This window comes from Dermochelys coriacea, chromosome 7, assembly GCF_009764565.3.
Source record: "Dermochelys coriacea isolate rDerCor1 chromosome 7, rDerCor1.pri.v4, whole genome shotgun sequence".
Lineage (NCBI taxonomy): Eukaryota > Metazoa > Chordata > Testudines > Dermochelyidae > Dermochelys > Dermochelys coriacea.
In genome coordinates, this window is record NC_050074.1 from 70,280,981 (window position 1) to 70,304,055 (window position 23,075).

General features: G+C 39.9%; 1 long non-coding RNA gene across 1 annotated transcript in view; it reads left to right on the forward strand.

Annotated features, from left to right (window-relative positions):
• Positions 1–6,600: 6,600 nt before the first annotated feature.
• The window catches only part of LOC122461135, a 34,693-nt gene continuing 18,218 nt past the window's right edge, over positions 6,601–23,075 (forward strand). Inside the window, exons 1-2 of the long non-coding RNA XR_006282891.1 lie at positions 6,601–6,690; positions 13,265–13,444. This is a non-coding gene — a long non-coding RNA (uncharacterized LOC122461135). The remainder of the gene's footprint in view (positions 6,691–13,264; positions 13,445–23,075) is intronic.

Genomic DNA, 23,075 nt, shown 5'->3' on the forward strand with positions numbered 1-23,075 from the left:
CCATATAGAGCTCTGAGCTCTTATAGCCCTGGTAGCTGGGCTCCTCAAAGTCAGCAGACAATAATTGCTCCTCCACCCTAGCAAAAACTTCTCCCCCTTGGCTTCACAGTTGTTATGAAGTGCATAGCAGTCAGCTATAGCCATGGGGATATTTTTTTTTCCCCACTGATGTCTAATCTTCATTCTGCAGCTGCTGAGCCTTTGGTTGAAGCACTCTTTGCTGCTGTCAAGATGTGTGTGGTGTATGACTTCATGAGCCATGGGAGGCATGGTAGGCTGGATCTCCTAGGATCAATACTGGCATTTCAACATCCCCAATGGTAACCCTCTGGAAAGAAAGTCTCTGCTTGCAACTTTCTGAACAGGCCTCTGCTCTTAAAAATGCATGCATCATGTACCCTCCCTGACCATCCCATGTTGATGTCAATAAAACATCCCTGGTGACACTTGCAATATCATAGAAAAGTAACCCTTTCTTTTGCTGTACTCTGTGTAAGGCAAAGTGGTCTGGTGCTGAACTAGAGATCTGCATGCCATCTATTGCCCCACTTTGGGAACCCCATTGCTGCAAAACCATCCACATTGCCCAGAGTCACAATCTTCCGAAGCAGGATGCGATTATTGGCCCTTCACACTTGCATCACAGCAACCCCCACGGTGAATTTCCCAACTCCAAATTGATTCCTGATTGATCGGAAGTAATCTGGCATTGAAAGTTTCCACACAGCAACCACTCGCTTCTCCACTGTAGGTGCAGCTCTTGTTTTGCTGTAATTGTGCTAGATGGCTGGAGCCAGCTCTGTATACAGTCCCAGGAATCTGGCCTTGCACATCCAAAAGTTCTGCAGCCACTGCTAGTCATGCCATACCTGCATAATGATAAAAAGAAAAGGAGTACTTGTGGCACCTTGGAGCCTAACAAATTTATTAGAGCATAAGCTTTCGTGAGCTACAGCTCACTTCATCGGATGCTCACGAAAGCTTACGCTCTAATAAATTTGTTAGTCTCTAAGATGCCACAAGTACTCCTTTTCTTTTTATGGATACAGACTAACACGGCTGCTACTCTGAAACCTGCATAATGATGTGAACCAACCAGTCAATGTTTGTTTCTTGGGCCCAGAACCAGTGATCCACCATCTGCAGCTGTTCCACAACCACCACCAACAACCTTGAATTGTTTCTTTCCATATCACACAGCAAGTTAGTCTGTAAGGAATCCATTCCCTGAAGCTCCTTTGGTGTGTTTGGAAATACTGCAGGATCAGGTGCATTGAGTTCATCGCACTCATCACAGTAGTGCAGAACTGTGCAGGATTCAGGCGTCTCACAGAGATGGCAGACACACAGGCTTCTGGGGCTTTTGAAAAGAGGTGTGAAACATTATGGGATGTAGATAAAATTATGAGATGGAGAAAACTGCATCACGGGAGATTGAAACCATGTTCCTATTCAACCCTGTGTGACTCAGCTGGTCCCATGAGGCATTGCAAATCCTTTTCCAAAACACCCTGTGATAGATGGTGTCACGTTGTACAGTTGGATACCTATCCACAGTGCACAGCTCCCTGCTTCAATGCAAGAGCTGCTAGTGAGGACATGCACTGCCAGCAGAGTAGTGTGGACAAGCAAAAATGACTTAATTACTGTGGCAGTTGTACATTGACATAACTTGGGTCAATTTAATTTTCTAGTGTAGACAAGCCCCTAGAATCCACCCACCCAATTTTAAAAAAAACCAATCAATCAATCAATGTGGGGTAATCTCTAGCAGTTATTCTTTAAAAGACACAGGTTTGAGACTGCAAATGAAATGAGGGGCTAGGGTCAGAGTATATAATACTTGTTTACTGAACCTTAGTATGTTTGTATATTTATATTTTTAAAAAGCTTACACACCGAGTAACTCAGTTAAATTCTATTACTTAAGATTACAAAGAACTCCATATAACTGTGGATTGGAACAAATGCTTGAAGGATTTCTTAGCGCAAAGTGCTGGATAACGTACTGGATTGGGCATGTTCATTTTTATTCATGCACTGCCCTCCATTAGATGGAATGTCACATCTGTTCATAGGTGTAAGACTGGCCCACATTACACCTTATTACATTGCTAATTGATCTTTTCCTTTGGCTCAACTAGAAGGTGCTGGAGCAGAAGGTCATGAATTTCATAACTGCACTCAACCATTCAGTTGTGTGGACATGGAAGTATAATATGAGTGAGAAAAGCATTTGTTTATGTTCACATGTGCTGTTTTAGAAAAACCAATTTGTCTCAAACAGGTAAAGGAGTGTGTGTGTGTGTGTGTGTGTGTGTGTACGCATATACAGTGGTTGGGGGAAGTAGAAAAGACTGGATATCTTCCCACCAGGACAGTTTTCCTACATTTCAGCTGACTATGTGCCATGACCCACCCTGTTTCTGTGACTGACTAGTATTTGAACCTACATCATATAACTTTCCAGGGAGGAAAAGCTCACTACAGTCCTTTGTACAACCTAATCCTTGTAAACATCCCGTCAGCCCCTCAGAATCTTTTAAAAGCTCGTTGTGTTTTTCCTTTTTTATCAAAAGCAGGTTTTGTCCAGCTTCTAAACTTTTATGTGTTGAACCATCTGGATCAATACCTGGGAGGGAGGGAGAACAAGAATGAAAATGTCAAGATTAAACTGTTGTCCATCTCTCTACTACCTCCCCCTGAATTCTGGTTGGATGGACACAGCTAAATTGTTGAGTAGGCTTAAGTCCTAGATCAATCCTTCAAAACTGCAGAATATGCATCTGCTTCTACTCATATGGGACTTCATAATGTTTAATTTTAATTCAAGTATCTGATCAAACTTTATCAGGTTCAGGAATATTAAAGGCTAAGCTAAATCACTTCTAATATTTTTAAAGTAACTTAAAATAACTCAGTAGATAAAGGTTTGTTTTTAATGGCAATGACAAAAATTAAATTAGTCATGGAACTGCAGCAAGATTTAACTCATGGTAACGCTTTCTGTCCAGTGTGACTCCAGTTTTAGATCAGAATTAATTACTGCATTATCCTCTAATACAGCAAGCGCTAAAAGGCCCAAATCTTCCATAATTTAGACCTTTGACACATCTTCAATTTCTGCTGTCTGTTACACTGGTGTAACTGAGGGAGGAATTTGGTCCCTTGAACTAACAAGACCCTTTATATGCATTCTTAGTATGCACTAGATAAAGGACCAATCCTGCAAGACACTGAGCACCCTCAATGCTTACTGAAGTCATTGGGACAGATCTCTGTCTGAAGTACATGGGAATAACTCTTTTCACTTCAATGAAGCTATGTCAGTTTATACCATTTGAGGACCTGACTCAGTGAGACGGTAGGGAGCTCAGTATCTTACAAGATCAGGTCTATGATGCAATTTATATCAATTTTGTCATTTATATTATTTCCACATTCATGTCTCTTACAAAAAATGATAAAGAAAAAATGTGTAACTCTGAACACACACTGGGTTACAGAATTAACTGTACAGTAGATAGAAAGCATCTTGCTGTTAAAGCACATCATATTGTATATAATAGATATCAAATTATGTTTTAAACAATATAGTGTCTAGAGTTCAAACAACAAAAGCAAAGGCTAGCATATTTAAGGCTGACACTGCATCTCCTACTTTCAGCATAGAGTGATTATTACAGAACATAAAGTATGTAAACTCACTCACACATTGGAATCCTGTCTATCTATTTACGGAGATTTGGTTTCTTCACTTCAATAGCATCTTCCTGGACTGTTGAGAGAACTTGTTGCTCACTGCCTAAAAATTTACTGTATTTAAGGCTCATATTAGCATATTAAGGATTGGCTAAATGTCGTCTTCAGCTATGCTGGAAAGAATTGTTTTATTTGAGGAAGCAGGGCTGTATTTAGATTTATAAGGGAAGGGTATATGTCATTCCCTTGCTAATGTCACTCAAACAACCCTTCCCTTGTTGGGGAGGAGGGGGGAAATTGTACTGCAATACAAAAAAAATCCTCTCTATTAAATAAAGTCCATTCTGTAATATGTTGTATAAATGTCTATTGGTAAGTAAAATTGTATGAACATATGTATTTAAGTTGAGCAGGCGGAGGGAGGGGGGTGGGTACCTTTCCTTTATCACATGAAATTTCATTCAGGTTTAGCTGAGGTATAAACAATTAAAAATTATAACTTTTCTTCTCTCACTTGCATTTCTCAGAAAAAGTATGGCATCCTCCCTGTAAATGTTCTTATACAGTCTTTAATTACATGACATTTTTTTTTTCCCACAGGCCTACTGCTTTATGCACAAATTGGACACAAGATAGCTATTATAAATCTACCATTTCTTAATTTTTGAGTGCTTGACTTTACAACCCAAATAACTTTCTTTGTTTGTATTTTTAGTGCGTGTGTGTTTATACACACACACACACACACACACACACACACTCTACTTATAGTACAATTGATCCTTGCCAAATATAGTAATAGAATGGGAATTAACATACTCATTTAAATTAGCTTGTTGAAGACGTTGTCATTCATTATATTTTGGAAAGCTTTACTTTAGCAAAACATTGCAGGGAACAGAAGAAACAAGTTTATTTTTAATATCAAGAATTTCCCCTTGTTGGCGTATCACCCGCTAAAATGACAGAACAGAACATTTTCTGCCAGCTAACAGGTTTTTGAAGCTTATTGCCATTCTCTGTGCAGTACACGAATTGGTCCCTTTCTCCAGCTGTCAGTTTTTATTAGCCATTTCAATTCACTTTGCTTGCTCAGGGTCTCTTTTTTTCTCCCCCATTTTAGTTTTGAACTGGTCTGATGCTATTTTAAAATCACACCAAACTGTGAACTGTAGTTGCTAGTTACACTTGAAAGAAAAGATGTTAACTGTACAATGTGTGATACTGATTTGTACTGTGATGGATTACAAATTGGGTATATGAGTTTTTTCAAAACATGCCTTCTGTTTTATGATGCATAGAATTTTAGAAAAAAGTTCTCTGAACATTAGTTTTACAGTGAATTCCAGCTCACCTAAAACTAAAATAAATAAAAGGGAAGCAAATTGCAAGGAAATATGCAAGGGGTATAATAATGCTGACAGGCAACACTGCAAAAACCAACTTAATGAATGTTCTTTTGAACATAGTAATAGGTGTCAGTTACACCTCTCTTCGGGAAAAATTCTTCCTTCATTGTTCATGTGTAAACTTGTTAATATAATCTTTTTCCAAATTCAAAGCAGAAAGAATCTCTGATGGCAGAGGCTTCCTATGTTTCATTCTTGCACTATCAGCCATACTCAGTGAGTTACATGTTGTGATTTATGTAACTAAAGTTTGACTGGGCAAGTAATTTAACTAACTCTATCTCCCTTTATTAACCAGAGCCAGCAGCTTGCAAAAGATCCCTGGGTGCAGTTTTTCACAGCCATAGCTATGCTGTATGTTATGATCTCTCAGACTTCACATTCAGCGATGATAAAACTCCTGATCCTTCAGTTCCAAAATCACAGGCCCATACTGTGTTAGAGCCTACTGCCCACAGCTGAGGGGTTCTCATTCCAACCAGAAGAGGAAAGTCTGCTTATGGTATTAAGGCACTGAACTAGGATGTAGGAGAGTGATTTCAGTTCCCAGATCTACCACAGACTTCCCAGGTGTCCTGAGATAATTAATAAATCTCTCCGTGCCTCAGTTCCCCTTCTGTAAAATAGAAATTAAATACTGCCTATCTTCCATAGTCAGTTTATTTAGATTGTAAATTTTCTGACTATGTATATGTACAGCATCTTAGCACAGTAGAACTTTGTTCTTGGTTGAAGCACTACTGTAATATAAATACTAATAATATACACACAGGCCAGTACAGTAGAAGCTGATTCGGCAATCTTCAGTGGTGTCTTCATTTGGAGCCCGCTATTCATCTCCATGCTAGTTTCCAAGATCCCACCTTCCGTGTTGCCCATTCTCGCAATTTTATTGCCTGTCTTGTAATTGGTGCTTTTCTTAAAGCTCCTGGAGACGTGATCCTGTGAGAATCAGCTTTCGTTTTAAAAAGTACATTTCTAGTCCTCATGGTTGTGAAGAAAAGTTTGAAAATAGGAGCTGAGTGCACCCAAAAGACTCAAATTCAAATGTGAATAAAAAGCACCCAAAATGTATTATTATTATTTTTTTAATATCATCATTTTCAAGTAGTTCTCGTGATTGGGGAGGAGGGTTTGCAGAGGTAGAGTTATGTAATGACTCTTTAAAATGCTCAGAGTTAACTGCTGACTTACCCCTCCTATATGGCCTGATCTCTACTCCAGTCTGATCACTCACCTTCTTTTCGTCACCCATCCCATCCTTCCAAAGCGTTGCCATAGAACGCACACATTTGAAACAACTTTCTTGAATCTCTACGTTTGAGTCCATATTTAGTCTCACCACCTCAAGGCTCATCTCCTTTCTCTGACCTGTGACTCTTCATTCTCTCCCTAGTAAGGCAGTCATAGGCCACCCTATTTCCAGGGGTTCAGTTGTTTTTACCAGATGTTTTTCTTAAATTTTATTTTTCTGTTATCATATTTACAAGGGCAGATGTAAGAATGAAAGATCCAGGACAGCAAATGTAGGCAAGTCCTCTGTGTGGGTGAGGAGAGCCGAGAAGCAGATGGGAACCCGGTGAGAAATGGAGCAGAACCTTGATACCTGTTTCAGCTGGCTTGCCGTTCCAGGTGAGACACTGGAACCCCACGTGCATGTTGCAATCTGGCAAGAAAGTCTGCTCTTCACCTACATTGAAGGAGGACTTCAAGGACTCTAGACACAGAATCTAGGAGTGGATGCACGTATAGCCTGGAAAACATTGTTCTTTTCACCACAGTGGTTCCAGGGGAGGAAAGGAGAAAAGCAGAGAAAGAAGCTGCTGTAACTCTCTTCCCAACCATACAGTTGGGAAGGAGGCAGGAAGAGGATTTGCAGAAGCAACACGTTCTCTTTAGCAGTCTGTAATAGCCCCCAGAAGGCGCTGAAGAGCTGCCTTGGAACAAGGGAATTTGGCAGCTGCTCATGCGATGGAGGGGACTAGAGAGGTTTGGGAGTAGGGAGGAGTAGCATGAGCAGCACGGCTTCAGAGAGGAGGTGCTCTATGTTCAAGAGACTGTAGCTTTGCAGGAATGCTCAACTTTATTTTACCCAGAGGGAGTGGGTTTGGCTGGCAAATGTCAACCTTGCTACTTGTTAGATCTGTCAGAAAGTGGGGGGGGGGGAGGTGTGAACTGAGTAACTCAGAGGTGCTGGTGAAACATAAAATCTAGGAATGCTGGTAACTACAACTGGGAATCACTATATACAAACCTTCTGACTAAGAACTTTTCCGGACTTTTTGACACTTCTTTGTTTCCCTGAGGAGATGTTGGAACAAGAGGTGCACACTCTCCCACTCATCCAGATGTATGCTGTACACTCATACTTACCCAGGAACCTACAATGAAAGTCTGGAATACGTATATAGGTGTTCTGGGAAGAAATCTGTCTTCATGTCCAGGTTCCAGTCAGTTGACATGGGCCAGGGTTACAAAACATTAAATCCCTGCCATGCTGACCCAAATGGCAATTAAGCATCCACAGTAACACCTACTTGTGTGTACAAAGTACTTAGCAAGGTGGGGCCCTGATCAATGACTGGGCCTTCTAGGCTTTACCCAGCCACCCACGTGTTCAAGGTGTGTGTACCCTCCCCTCTCCTGCCACTTAAGCAGCCTTGAATTGTACTAAGATTAAACAGGAAGAATATTGCACGGTTTATCTATATATAAACAGTAGATGGTGCTCTACCATTCATTCCAAGAACTTACTCTCTTGTTTTTTCATGAGGATGGATTCAACTTCCTTTTTACAGTGGGAAGGCTAGTGTAATGATAAACAACATGATCAATTATCTGCTCAAGTTATGTACATCTTTCGTTTAGATTTCTGCATGCTGACTAGATAATGGTCCACTGAACCACTTCCCACCTTTTCCATGCTGGGGGAGGGGGAGACGGAGACCAGAAAAAACCTTGTTGCGGTTAGAACAAGGTTCTGAATTTTATTTTCATTTATAGTTTCCAAAACCAATAAAACTAGTATTGCAGACTACTAAGTCAAGAGCTTTCACGAGAAAAGAAATTAGTGTCTGTTTTCTTCAAGATTTAAACAACCAAAGAAATGCTGATTAGGCTTTTTCTGTGGTGTTTAGCAACAGTAGTACCCGGTGACTGGTTATAGTAGTTCAATTATCTATTCAGGATATGTTCCCTTGGGGTTCTGTTTCACAGTGTGGCCTTTTTTCATACTGAATGTGTTCCTGTGAACTGCAACTGCACAAGATTTAAATAAACTGAAGAGTAGCAATCACAGCCCTGTTAAGTAGCTAAGCACATAAGTGTGCTTAGACTAGCACTTAAAATCTATTGCTTTGCTTTAGCTATGGAATAGAATAGAAAACTGTAATTAGTGATTCATACGGTTTGGAAGTTTCAAAGCTTTGGATAAACATTCAATACTTCCCATACATGTATCTAACTTCATAATAAAATTGTGCAAATGTTTTAGTTTGCACAAGTGGGGTGCAAACCTTATGACAAACTTTTGAAACATTTGATTCCATTTGCACTGGGAATACTTGACAGTATCATGGCCTTCCCATTTCCATTTCCTGCCACAACCAGACAGTTCAGAGGCTTGTAAAAATGAAGGAAAAGGAAAATCAAATATTTTAGAAATCTTGGCAAAGGTCTAGCTACATACTTACTTTATCCAAATGGATTCTCCTACGCTAAGATAATTAGTAAAATGATAGTCCAGTCATCTAATTCCCAATTCTTACCTATATTAGAAGCTGACATTAATATACTTTTTTAGGATTAGAGGGAATCCCAACTGAGTTCTTTCCCTGCTTTGTGCTAGAAGTTTTTGTCCACAATATTTTTCTCTAAATCATTTTACTATCTTTAAAACTATCTCGTTTTGATTTTCTTACTGCTGTATGGGCTAATTCCTGTAGTCCTTACTTAGTCATTCCTTAGATGTCTTGTTGTTAATATTTGATATTTGTATTATGCTACATGTTGAGGCCTGATTGTGCTAGATCTTTCAGGACAGACAAAGAGAGGTAGATTTTTAAAATTTAAATATTTTTCCTGGAAGGTTACAGTGTTACATTACTTCATTCCTTAGAATCCAGACTACACATGAACCCAAAAGAAGAGAGGAAAAAAACCAGCCTGTTCCCTAAAACAGAGGCATAACTCACCTCATCTAACTCAGGCTAGTTGGCTGGCTGTGCAGACTTACTCTGAGTCTGCTTGCAAGCTTTGCTACAGAGCCCCCTATTCTTCAGGTAGAACCAGAGAACCCACTACCCTTAGAGCAATGGCTTGCAGTTCTAACAGTCCTCAATACACCACATTAGACCTTAAATATATATAAAGGGTTGACTTGATCAGTCTGTTTTAAGTACCGACTTTGGAGAACACGTATTTAATACTGGGCTCTTCAATCTAGCAGAAAAAGGTATTACATGATCCAATGGCTGTAAGTTGAAGCTAGACAAATTCACACTGAAAATAGGGTATACATTTTTGAGAGGGTAGTTAACATTGGAACAATTGACCAAGGATTGTGGTGGATTCTCCATTACTGACAAGTTTTAAATCAAGATTGGATATTTTTCTAAACAATTCTAGGAATTTTGGTGAAGTTCTATGGCCCGTGTTATACAAGAGATCATACTAGATGATCACAGTGATCCCTTCTGGCTTTGGAATCTATGAATATAGGCTGTACCAACCTGTAATGTAAATCAAGTTCACTGCTTTCCCCCATCAATTCTTTATTACTTCCTTTAAAAAAAAATCTGATTTGTCAGTTCTGAAACACTTCTTAATTCACACTTATGATCCTTACTGCAACATAACTTTCCAGCTTTTCCTCGCATTTCATTGGACCTTCCTGATAAGCCTTCTGAAACAGATGTTACATCGGCTTTCTTTGGTCCATCATTTCTTTTGTTGTTTCCAGTGAGTTTTTAAACTTTAAAATGAGAGACAAAGATGTAATGCTAACCAGCAATTACCTCTTCAAACCACACTTGACAAGTGGTAATTCCATTTCTTAGTCAACAGAGCGTGTTCATGTTATTGAGAGAGAGATCCTTATTTTAATGAAGGGAGTTTTCACCACGTATATCATTCGTGTTATGGCATGTGGGATATTTGTGTCAGAACTTCAACCCATCAAGTTGAGAATATATTGAATACTGTAATGGGTGTCTGTTGTTGGGAAAACTGTAGCAGTAAACTTTTAAAATTGAATTATCACATTGCTTTCACATTCTTTTTTTCATGTAATATTGTTTGCTTATTTTGCTTCATGTATAGAGATGTGCCAACATAAACAATACAACCCCTCCTTCATCACTGAAAAATCAGATTCATGATGAAGTTATCTGAGATTTTTCATGAAGTGAAAAGATTTCCTTCCCCCCCCCCCCCCCGACAGGAAATGAAAACATTGAAAATTCCCTGTGACATTGCAAGTGCATGGAAATTCAGGCCTGTGCTCAGGAGGTGGAATTTCACAACTCTTGCAATGAATAACTGCTTTTTCTGACAGAAATGGCAAATGTTTCACCCTGGAGCAACTTCACAAATGCCCATGAAAATATCAGTTTTCACACATGAAATACTCTCAAAGAAAAAGCTGGCAGATTAGTTTCAGAGAGTGCTAGTGGGCTGATGAACCAAACTGAAGCATCATATGGAAACATAGTATGTTTTGTTGTTGAGTGGGTAGAGAGGAGAATCTTTTAGACCACATTATTTTTCCAACTTTCTGAATTGTAGATCAAGCCTCGACTTAAAGTGAATAACATAATTTATCTGCAAGAGTCTTTAAATAATTCAGTACCTAGAGTGAATGATGCTAATTGTTTCAACTGTGCCTTGGTTAAAAGTACAGCTTTACATCCAAAGCTTCATTGTTGTTAAACATGTAATTCAGTTGCAGGAATGAAACTCCTATGTTTCACAATCAAAAGGGGATGGGGGTTGAGAAAGCAATCTTTTCCTGTGTGAAGTATTGGGCTGCAAGGTTTCATACTGGAAAATGATCTTCACCAAAGTAGGAAAAAAGTCTTGGAGTGAAATCCTGTCCTCTCGAGAAGTCACTGGGAGTCCTGTTATGTCCAGTAGGACTAAAATTTTACATTGGGGCCTGAGCCTGCACCTAGAGCTGGATGGAGAAAGGTAATTCCACTTCATGGAGAAATTAAATATTTCAAAATTTGTTTTTTTTTATTTGTAACAAAATCTAAACATTTTGACATTCTCTACAAAAGGGAATGGAATCCTGTCTCCAGGGCAGTTCACCTGTTGGGCTACCCCAGAGCTGTGGATTCTTAAAGCCCTGGTTCTCTTACTCCAATGCAATCTGCATGGCAACCATGCAGGTTTCTGATGGAACCCTGGCTGGGTTCAGTCTGAATGTGGTTGAAATTGAACCATTTCTGCCAAATATTTGGATTTTTTTTTTAAATCTTGATTGACTAGAAACCATTTGATCAAGGTTTTGTTCAGCTGGATGTTTTCTCTTATTCAGAAAACAAATATTCTCTGAAAAGTCTCATTTACTCGGATGTGCACAAGCCTTTCTGACCGATCCAATCACATGCACACAGACACCTACATGCACATGCCTGTCAAGATCAAGAGTGACAGTAGCTTCCTTAAAGGTTTTTTCTGGGATATGGATGAGCATTTTTAAGAAGCTATCTGGCTACTCAGAGGGCTGCATAGAGAAGTGCTAGTCTATCCCTCCAATAGATTTAAACATGAGGGTTTGTCTCTCTTCTTTCTGTTTTGTATGGACTCCCCTCCCCCCCCCACAAGAATCACAAGTGCTCCCCATTCTGTCCTTGCATTGCTCACTGTAGATCAGATTCTTTTCTGAGAGCTTTTATATAGTTATATTATCCTGCTATACAAGGTTTTCTCTTTCCCCCCCAAATTGCCAATACTTAATTACCCACCACTGCCTCCGATGTGCTTAAAGTGGCTTTTGTTTAACATAAAGCAGTTGAAAATCTTACTGTGCCTGTCCTTTTCAACAGTAATCATGTCATCAAGCAAAAGCTATTCAATAAAAGTATCATTAGGGCCCAATCCTGCTCCCAATGAAATTATTTTAAAATTACATTCACTACACTGTATATGGTTGGTCTGAAAAATAAAACTGTGCCTGTTTTTAGACTATCACAGTTCTTGCTGAGAAAGCAAGTCCAGTATTTATGAGGCTCCCAGTTCCCTAGTCAAGATTTATGAAAGTATGATACTGGGGGAAAAAAAACATGTAGCAAGAGTAAAAATTATGACTTTAACTTCAGTTTTCCAAAAGACTGAGCAAAAGAAACTATTGGATCTGTTTCTCCTCTCTCATCAATCAATCAACTAGTGTTGATTCCTTTGGCTTCAGTAGAATTATTCTTGATTTACACCAGCGTTACTGAGAGGCAAACTCTACTCCCTGTCTGACAACAGTGATGTAGTGCATAATGTTGTCATAATTATTGTTTATTTTATAGTTGTGCCTCGAAGCCCAACGAAGATGGGTGTCACATTCTGCTAGACATTATATATAATACAGTCCCCACTCTGAGTTTATAATCCAAGTAGACAAGTTTTTTTTTAATAAAAGGGGAGGGGGAATTATTACTCCCCCTTTTTACACCTGTGGTTCCGAGGCACAAAGATTAAAGAGTTGTGCTCAAACTCAAATAGCAATGCTGTACCAGAGCTCAGAATGGAACTCAAATTTCCTAATTCCTTGTTCAATGCTCAACAATAAGCCATCTTCCTCCCATTTTGTGCTTAAGTGCTCTCCTCCTTCAGGAAAATCTGTGGAGTGGGGGTGGGGAAAACCGGGAAATTCTGGGAGAGCCCATAAGATACCCTTGTGGCGGGAGGGGTGTTTACCTGATTGTGAGGGGAGCAGTAAGTCCATTTCTGAAGACGCTAGGGAACTGGCACAAAGGGATACCATCCCCTCGTGCCAATTTCAAGATGGTGGTTTCCCTGGGAATGCCATTGACTGGCACTCTGCATTGCCTTTCCAAGCAGGCAGCAGCTGCAGGGGGGAATTGATACAGCTTCTAGTAGCATTAACTGAAGTACCTGGATTTCCACTGCAAATCTTCCACTGTTTGTTGTATTTGAAGGGAGTATATTCATCTAAAGCAGTTATTTCCTGGCATCATCACCACAAGCTCAGCTCATCCTCCCCAAAGCTCACAAAGGCCCATCCAACCATTGTTAAGAGCTAGACACTCCTATGGATTTGAGAGAAGGAGAAAGCTTGTCCGTGAGCTGCAATTCCCGCCTCTCCTGTGGATTTCCAGGTATTCCTGTCTGTTCCTTACTCTTGGACTTAAATTCATGTCCTGGTTTTTGTTTGTTTTGGTTTTCTTTTTGCCCCATAACATTTTCCATACAATATCTTATGGGGATGAGATATCGGATGAATATAAAGATGAAAATGAGTCAACTGATTTAAACTAAAGAGCCATCTCTAAAATAAAATCTAAAATCAGAGCTTCACCTCAGCTGGCTTATTTTGCCCCTTGAGCTCTTTGTGTATATCTCTATTTTATTTTTTATCAAAAAATATAATTGGGTCCAAGTAAATAAATTAAGCCCCATGTCCAAATACAATATTAGGTGGTTTGAATCAACTTTCTTCAAAGCCCTAACTTGGCCTGAACGCTATCAGTGGGATTTTCTAAAAGACTAAGTAGGAACTAGCCCTAAATCTTCCTAAATCCATCTGTGAGATTCATGCTAGAAATGGAGATTTCTCTCCATTTCCATGTAAAAATGGTTCTTCCATGTTCATGAAAGGGATATGAAATAGTTACACTTCCCATGCACACAAAGTGCAAAGTTTCTGGAGAAGAAAACATTATTTGGTCAAAACGAAGGGTATGTTTCATCATTGCACCTCTTCCCTAGATTTTTTGATTGTAAAGCTAACCAAAATATAGGTAGTATAAAGGCGCTAAAGTGATGAATGGAACATCTGAATATATAATCACAGACATCTGTCGGAGCAAAGGTTACAAAACTAATAGTGATGGAGAACTTTAAGTGGGTGCTACCTAGTTCAAAGGTGTCAATCTTATTCTGTATAAAGGGCCACCCTGTGAGCTAAATCCTCAACTAGGTTAAATCCACTTATCTCCATTGAAGTCAGTGGATCTATACTGGTTTACATCAGCTGAGCATCTGGCTCCGTATTTTAAAGTATTGTATTGTATTGTATGCAGTTTAGTTCCAGGATATTAGACAAGGTGGATAATGTAATGTCTTTTATTGGACCAACTTCTGCTGCTGAGAGAGACAAGCTTTCACGCTTACATAAGTCTGAAGAAGAGCTCAGTGTAATCTTGAAAGCTTGTCTCTCTCACCAACAGAAGCTGGTCCAATAAAAGATATTACTTCACCCACCTTGTCACCCTAATTTAAAATAGAGAATGTGGGCTAAATCTACAAGGTTAGGGCCACAGATGTCCTTCTAAACAATGGTATTTACCCTAATAATAATTGGAGGCTTGCACAAAAGGTGGATAGAGAGTAGAATATGACCATTATGTAGTTTCTAAACTACATGGGAGGGATGGGGGAAGGGTGGAAATATCCTGACACTTCCAATACAAAGGCTATTTATGACCACTTGTGCGTTGTTACTCAGTTTTTCACATAGATGAAGTAATCTTATGCACAAATGAGGCATACAGTTGCACTTCAAAAGATATGTAAAATCTGTGATCAATTATGACAGTTTAGACATCAGTTGAGATGGAATGGAAGGCAAGTCACACATCACAGAGGAATTGTTTGTCTGCATGCTTCAGAAAGATGGTTCACATTTGGAAACCCAAAGGAATTAAAAAAACCACAAAAACCTGTGCATGCTGCAAAGTCTGAGGGATAGTCTACACAGTGCCATAGTCCACACTGGTTGCAAACTAACTGGTATGTGTGGACCCTGCTTCCACACCCAAAAAGTTTCGTAATTCATGTTAATATAGTCCCATTTGAAACAGTACAACATTAAAGTGCACCAGGAAACTTTTTAGCCTGTGCCATCAGAGTCCACGCATGTCCATTAGAATTACACCCCAGCCAGGGTGAGCAAAGGCATCAAGTAGACAATCCCTCAATCTGTGACAAATTAGTATCTTAAACCTGCCGGGTAAGTGTTGATACCACTTTTAATACCACTGGAGGTTATGTCTCCCTACATCTCACAAACTTGTGTTGGTAACCTGTAAGGAATAACAGTTCAGATTCCATAAGTGTGCTACAAAAACTGCAGAAAAATGTATCCATACGCTTCATATCAATATGATGGAATATTTAAAAAATGCCTCTCTCAGGATGGGGGGGGGAAACCTGGACAAATACAGCAGAAGCGTACTTGGCATCATCCCTTGAAAAAGCACACCTCACTGAAGACCCACATGGGGAAAAAGTCTGTTAGTCACTGTCGACTGTGTGATGGAGCTTTCCCCATTCCAAATATTACGAGTTTCTTCTGCATTCTGGTATGTGTGAGTGCATGGTTAAGCATGGTGACAGCTGGAGGGATTCTGAATAGACCTAACTGATTGCAACATCATTGTGCTCTCAGCTCATTATTCTGGCTTGTTTTGTTAGAATTATAGTGTTGGACGAAGGAATCACAAGCCTATGTGCTGATGAAATAAATGTTTGTCATAAATTTCTTGCAAGATAGAAGGCACTATCTAGACATAAAATTGTTAGCCATAGTTCCATACAGCTATATATCTGGATTATTACAAGGACATTTATCTTTATTATTAGCAGCTTGATTACAATTATAGGTCTAAATCCTGTGCTGCTGGTCCACAGGGAGAAAAGGTGGTTGTGCAAGTGTACAACAGAATGTATGGGCTATTGGTATGCAGATGGAATCATGCCATGGCTCTGAAGATGGTGTTGGCAGTCATGTCTGTTTAATGTGCTAGATTGTGTTAGGTGACCACAAGTGGTTTGAAAGTAAACGGGTATAGCTGGTTGAAAAATTGGCAAGCCTGTATTCTGCTGTCCTTCAAATGTAAACCAGTATAATAGCAGCAAACACATGGATCCTGTGGAAAAGAGGAGCAAATTCTGCAGTATTTCATTATGTTGGACCCTGTCCAATGATGGCAGGATTTAGATCTTCTATACTATCTACACATTGTAGCATATCTGGGCACTGAATTGCTATTGCATTGATATCCAGTGTGTTAACATTTAGACGTACAGGGCCCAGCTCAGCAAACAATGAGGTATATGCAGAACTTTAGGCACATATGTCTATACCTATTCAGGAAAGCACTCAAACATGAGCTTACCTTTTCACAGAGGACTACAGGACTAGTGCCACTGAAGTCCAGTGGAACTAGTCACATGTTTACATTGAGGTCACTTCCAGGATTTGACACATTGAATGCAAATAAATTGTTCGGTAATACAGCTGGGGACACTATGGTGGATTTGACTTAGTGCATTGACCATTCAAGACCACCGCTATTGATTTGCTTCATTAGCATTTACAGCTCTCATTTTGTAAGTACCTTGACAGAAAGGAAATTATATTTTATAATGTCAGATTGGGGAAGTAATGTCACAATATTTAGACAAAGTCATCAGCTATGGGTCAAGGCTCTGGGTCCATTCTCTGTTTCTAACCATCACGTAATACTGTGTGTTAAAAAGATCAGAATTAAAATTGAAGGAGTCTGATTTAAATATACATAGCTTGATTTATGTTCTTCTCCTCTGGAAAAAGTGTGGAACAATGTAACTTGTTGTTTTGGTAAAGTGACACTTGGAGCCAAGGAATGGCTTGGAATTAATTTAACTTCTGCTTTGAAACCACATATCTGCAAAATAAGAAACCTCAAAAAATCTCTGATCAATTTTTCTGTAACTAGGGTATAGTTAGTCTAAATATTTTTTTCTAACACATGGATCTGCAATTTTTCATCATGCTGACAATAAACCTAATAACTTTAGGTATTGTAAATTGTGTGACAGTTTATTTTTAACATGATTGTAATGTGTAATATATGTACTCCATTTTCAACATATCACCTTAGGGTGTTCTCCTGATAGATACACTTAACTGTTTTTAAATTCAGTGAGAGATAGAGATGCATCCCCTATGTATTCAATTAATTTATGCACAGGTATGTTTTACAATATATGCTTTTTTCAGTCATTCAGCATTCCTTTGAGAGGTTCTGTAAAAATAAATAAATAAAAGTGGAGTTTTAATAGATCAGAACTAACCATTTGTGGTCCTTTACACATTTATTCTTTGGGAATTAATTTAAATGGACTTTGCTATGGTTTTTTTTCCAGCTCGGTCATTGCTTTATAAAACATTTCTTCATAGTTTTTAGATTCTGCAGCCTTCTGCAGTAAGAATCATGATATGACTGGTTAATAGGCTAAACATTCAGAAATTTTGATTGACTATACATAAGTTTAGCAAGAGAGCTCAATTGGATTTATATAAACATGCTGCAAGTAATGGTATGATGCAGGAGTCCACTCAACTAGACCTAACAGGCTGTAAGCAATGGTGCCATGTGGGTGTCATCTGAATCCTATACCTTATAATCACCACTCTAATTGCAATATTTGTCATGCCATCAATGTGCTTTGTGATTTGTTCTGAGTTTGAATGGAAAAACAAGAAAATAGCCAGATAAAAGTGTAAAATCAGAAGATTGCCTACTCTTTATGCTCCCATCGTGCCCTCTTACACCCAATTTCCCTGTTCTCCCTCCCTTCCACCAACTCCCATATTTTTCCTAATATTCCACTTTTAAATCCATTTCAAAATCAAAATTCATTGTTCCCTCATAGATTTTAAGGCATGAAGGGATCATACTAATCATCTAGTCTGACTTTCTACATAACACAGGTCATATTTCACCCACTATTTCATCCTTTTAATTTGAGTCTGCTCACTTTATTCTATAATGTTTAATGAATGTTTATGATTGTGATTGGTTTTGAATTGCTGGTCTAGCATTCCAGGTAACTTGGCAGAAGGCAGATGGGCAACATTATAAATAAAAATTCTGGATGAGTGATTAGCACTTTCTGAAAATCAAGCCTTTTCAAGGCATCTGAAATTCGGCAATTAAAAACTGAGGCTCCCAAAATCACTAGTCATTTTCTGAAAATGTAGGCTGCGGTGGCCAAACTGGCTCTGGAGCCACATGCAGCTCTTCAGAAGTAAATATGTAGCTCCTTGTATAGGCACCGACTCCGGGGCTGGAGCTACAGGCGCCAACTTTCCAATGTGCTGGGGGGTTCTCACAGCTCAACCCCTGGCTCTGACAAAGGCCCTGCCCCCTCCCCTGAGCCGGCTGTGCCTTTGCTCCTTCCCCTTCCCCCCCCCCCCAGCCTCCTGCATGCCATGAAACAGCTGATCGGGAGGAGTGGGGTGGGAAGAGGAAGTGCTGATCAGTGGGGCTGCCGGTGGGCGGGAGGCACTGGGAGCCGGGGGGGGGAGCTAATGGGGGTTGCTGACATATTACTGTGGCTCTTTGGCAATGTACATTGGTACATTCTGGCTCCTTCTCAGGCTCAGGTTGGCCACCCCTGATGTAGGACAATGGGACTATTTCTGACCTAAGGTGCTACTCAAGATAAGTAAGGCTGTCCATAAAATAAGTCTGCCTTTTATCCTTTTGAATGTATTTAAAAAAAACTTGTAAACTTTACAGAATCTATCAAAAATGCTTTGTTTTCAATCGGAAGCTTCTAAAACAAATGACTGTTTTCTCATACATTGTATGTGTCCTATATTTGAGCATCAGCTTCTCATAAAATTACTAAGGATTGTTTTTGTTTATTCTAAACTTGGAATATTCATGGGGTTGGGATTTTTTTGTTTGTTTGTTTTTTATTTTTTTTAATTGCATAGAAGACCCAATGGCAAAGGCAAACATCTGTTGCAGAACTCACTCTCATAGGTGGCTTCCAGGCCAAAAATCTTCTTATAATGAGTAAATATGACAGCACAAGAGGGATATGTTTTATTTAATGATGATTCGCCTCATTTTAATGACTTTTTTATGAAGAAAATGACTTCCAATTAAAAACCACTTTGATTTGATAAATACTGGTATGGCATATTGTGGAGACAAATGTGCTACCATTCAAAGAAACATGCACTGCATGTAGGGGACACTTTCTGTAGTGTGTTTTGGGCTAGATTGAGATTTAGACTGTGTGTATCCTCATGAAAGTAAGAGGGAGAAACCTTCTACCTTTTTTACCTCAGCACATTTACCTAGATCTTGGATACAGCTGTGAAATGGTAAGTAATGCTATTCTCCAACTTATGCCTTCCTTGATCAAGAGGGTGGATGATGGGTGGAGAAAAAATTCACCTCTCCATAATAACTGGCCAGAGTACCTAAGTCAGTGTGTGGTGAGCCGTAGTTCACTGCTGGTGTAGTCCAGCAGTAGATTACTTTCCTTCAGGAGCAAGGAAGATGCAAAGGGAGGCATTGTGACTCCAATAGTGTCTCTGAGAGCTTGACTACTTGGCAGGGTTTAGTTTGCGCTAATTCAAATTGGTGTACATTGAAAATGCCTCTGTACACACACCGCAAACCATTAAGGTGGGCTGACTCCCTATTTGCTGAAAATTCTGTACTCTGTTCTCAAAGTGGAATAAATCCACTTTGAATTGAGTTAGTGTGGATTATTGTTCATGCACATGCAATACTTCTGCATATTACTTTGGCACTCCTCCCACTGCTATCCCACGCTGCTTTGCATCTGTGACCAAACTGTTTACCTATGTGCCTGCCGTTGCGCCGAGGTCAAATTGACTGAATGTCCCCTCTCATTCTTAAAACCAGGCATGGGGCCTGGATTGGTCTGTTTATTCCTGAATTTGACATATCAGCATTGCAGTGATATTATTGCAACAGTGTTATACCATGCCTCAAGCAGCCACTTGGAGCTGTGCAGAGATCCTTGATCTCCTGACCATCTGAGGAGAGGCAACAGTATAGCAATCTCTTGCAACGAGCCACTGTGATAAAAAAAACTTTTCAAGGACATTGCTAAGCAGATGGCTGAGAAGGGTCACAGCCAGCACACTGACCGGTTTCATATAAAGAGCTCAAGAACTTACAAGAAAACCAGGAAAGCAGAAACTAGTCTGATGGTGCCCATTTATCCTGTCCACACGATGAGATGCTGAACAGGATTTTTGGTGGCATGGCACTACAGAACCCAACACTCTCATGGACAGTGCTTCCCCTGTTACCACCAAGCAGATGTGGTATCCAAGGATGATCTTGATTCACTGGAGGAGTAGGACAGAAAAGAGATCTCTTCGGAATTCAAAACCCTGAAGGCAGTCATGTAAGAAGCCAACTTGATTTCAACCCCAAACCCAGACTGTGACACTAGAAGAATATCTGCTCAAGGGACCCTCAGCATAAGAGTACCTTTATAATTTTATTATGCTTTACAGCTATGCTAATTTTTGTCTCAGGTGCCCAACGTCTACTGCTATTTTGGGAAGGTGTGAGCGTTTCCAAGACCCTGCCTGCCTCTCTCGCTCACTGAGTGCTATCAGTCTTTTTACCAACCTTCTGGACATGTTTTTAAAATGGCAGCCAGGCTGAGTAATCAGCTTCTATCTTGAGCTGATACTCAGACCCCTGACTGTTTTCAAAACCATGCCACTTAGGGCACATACCCATCTACTTATTTCCTTTTCCCTCTCTGCATCTCTCCTGCCCACTGAACACTGTCCACCTCTGTCCCATTTTCATGCTTAAAATGGCACCCACAGGGGGCAGCCTCAGCCTCATTCTTCTGCCCCCTGATGCAGCAGATTCAAATAATGAAACTATGTAGTTATGCAAAATTAATAAGTTTACTGAAAAAAGAAAAGGAGTACTTGTGGCACCTCAGAGACTAACAAACTTATTAGAGCATAAGCTTTTGTGAGCTACAGCTCACTTCATTTTCTTTTTACGGATACAGACGAACACGGCTGCTATTCTGAAACCTAAGTTTACTGAGAGAGTTGTTTCTGAAAGAAAATTGTGGCTTGTTTTCATGTTTTACCTGAGCTAATATGTAAGCATCGGAATGGCATGTCCATGCAGATAATAAGGGTAATGCTCCCATATACCCTGTAATAGTGTTGTAAACAGAGTTTCAGGAAAAGAAGATTAGGTTCAGGATTGCATAACTGCACAGCTCTAAATTACTTGGCTTATGCATATCAACTACCATTCCATCATTATTGCAGTCAAGTAGATAAAGGTGGCATAATGCCTTTTCATAGGCTTACATATGTCACAGAAAAAGACTGGGAGCCATTAAGGCTTCAAACAATCAGTGCGTTCTATTTTTCTCTTCACTTTCTGCATAGCTATAGGAGAGTTAAAGCAGAATCTAAGGCTCAGAGATTGCTCAGTTTTAGTATGGACACTGAGTGGCACAGGTGTACTCCTGCAGCACTTCTGAAGGGGTGGGAGAGCACCTTGATGAATAACATCAGAGCATATTTTGCTGGTCTGGCTTTTGCCCTTTTAAATAAGCCCCTACTCTACCTTGTAGTCACCCACCTCAGCATAATGTAATCAAGCATTTGTACAGCCTAAAGGGATGCTGAGGGGATTACTATTATCCTGCGCCACCAGGTAACCATCTAACTCCTATCTCAGCCCAGTGCCACATTCCAATCGAGAACATCCTGCACCCATACAAGCACCGGGAAGGCAAAGCATAAACTGCAACCCCACACTAAGAAAACAAGACCCCACCATCCCAATCTAACCCCATGCACACACAATTTACTATCTCCCAAGACTGGAATGATTCTCAAGTGATGCAATTCAGAAATAAAGGATTAATTAAAAATGCTATCATTATTTCTATGGACACAGTGCTAATATGAACAATAACTGCTTATTTTTTTCTCTACTACCCCAGTCACTGCACCTGTACTGGTGAGACCCTCAAGGAGGGGGCTTTTATCAAAGTCAGACTGGCTGACTAACCTGAGGGGGAGAAACAGAGATCCAAAGAAGGGATGTTTCAAACCCTGCTTACAGACTCTCAGGAAAAAATGGCAAACTACTAAGCAGAGAAGGGTGGTTTTGAAGTCTGGGTAGTCGGGGGAAGACAGACAGGGATGAGACAACATGGAACTGCTCCAGGATAGCACTGGCATGACCAAAGACACTATGAAGAAAGACAGGAACCTGCAGAAGCAGCTCCTGGAGGCAATGAACAGGCAGAACACTGCTGGAGTTATTGCTGCTGTTGGACCAGTAAACAATACAGCACTCTCAACCAGGATCCAGCCTTATTCATTATCCCCTGGATAATACAGCAAACTGAGAATATCAACAGATATTCTCCACTGTAACCCCATAATTTTGCTCCCAGCTGCTTTCCCCTCCTCAGCCCTGGCACAAGGCATTGAGAAGGGGGAGCTGAGCATATTTCAACTCTCCAACGTACCTGGCAACTTTGACCCTGACACTCAACCGCAGAAGGACAAGAAGCAGAGGCAAGATCTACACTCCCTGTGAACAGGAGCCCTTCCCCCTCCTTGTTGTGTCCTCCTCCATGTGGATATCTCACTTCTTCACTTTAAAGCAGTTTCATATTTTAATCACTTTGAGCAAAGTTTATAATATTTTCTAAGGGTTTTTGTTGTATAATTTGTGCAATAAAATTAGTCAAAAAGCATCTGCAATGTATGGTAAACAAAACCCACCAATTTTCAACTTAACAGCAGTGTCATAGGTTTTTATGGAGTTATAAAAGCATACACAATATAACATACAGACTACCACAACATGCTATTCTAACACCCATGACATCAACTCCCGTGTTCAAAAATCAATCTGCTCCATGGGATAGCAGCTGTGTGTGCAGCTGTACGTTTTCAGGCACCAG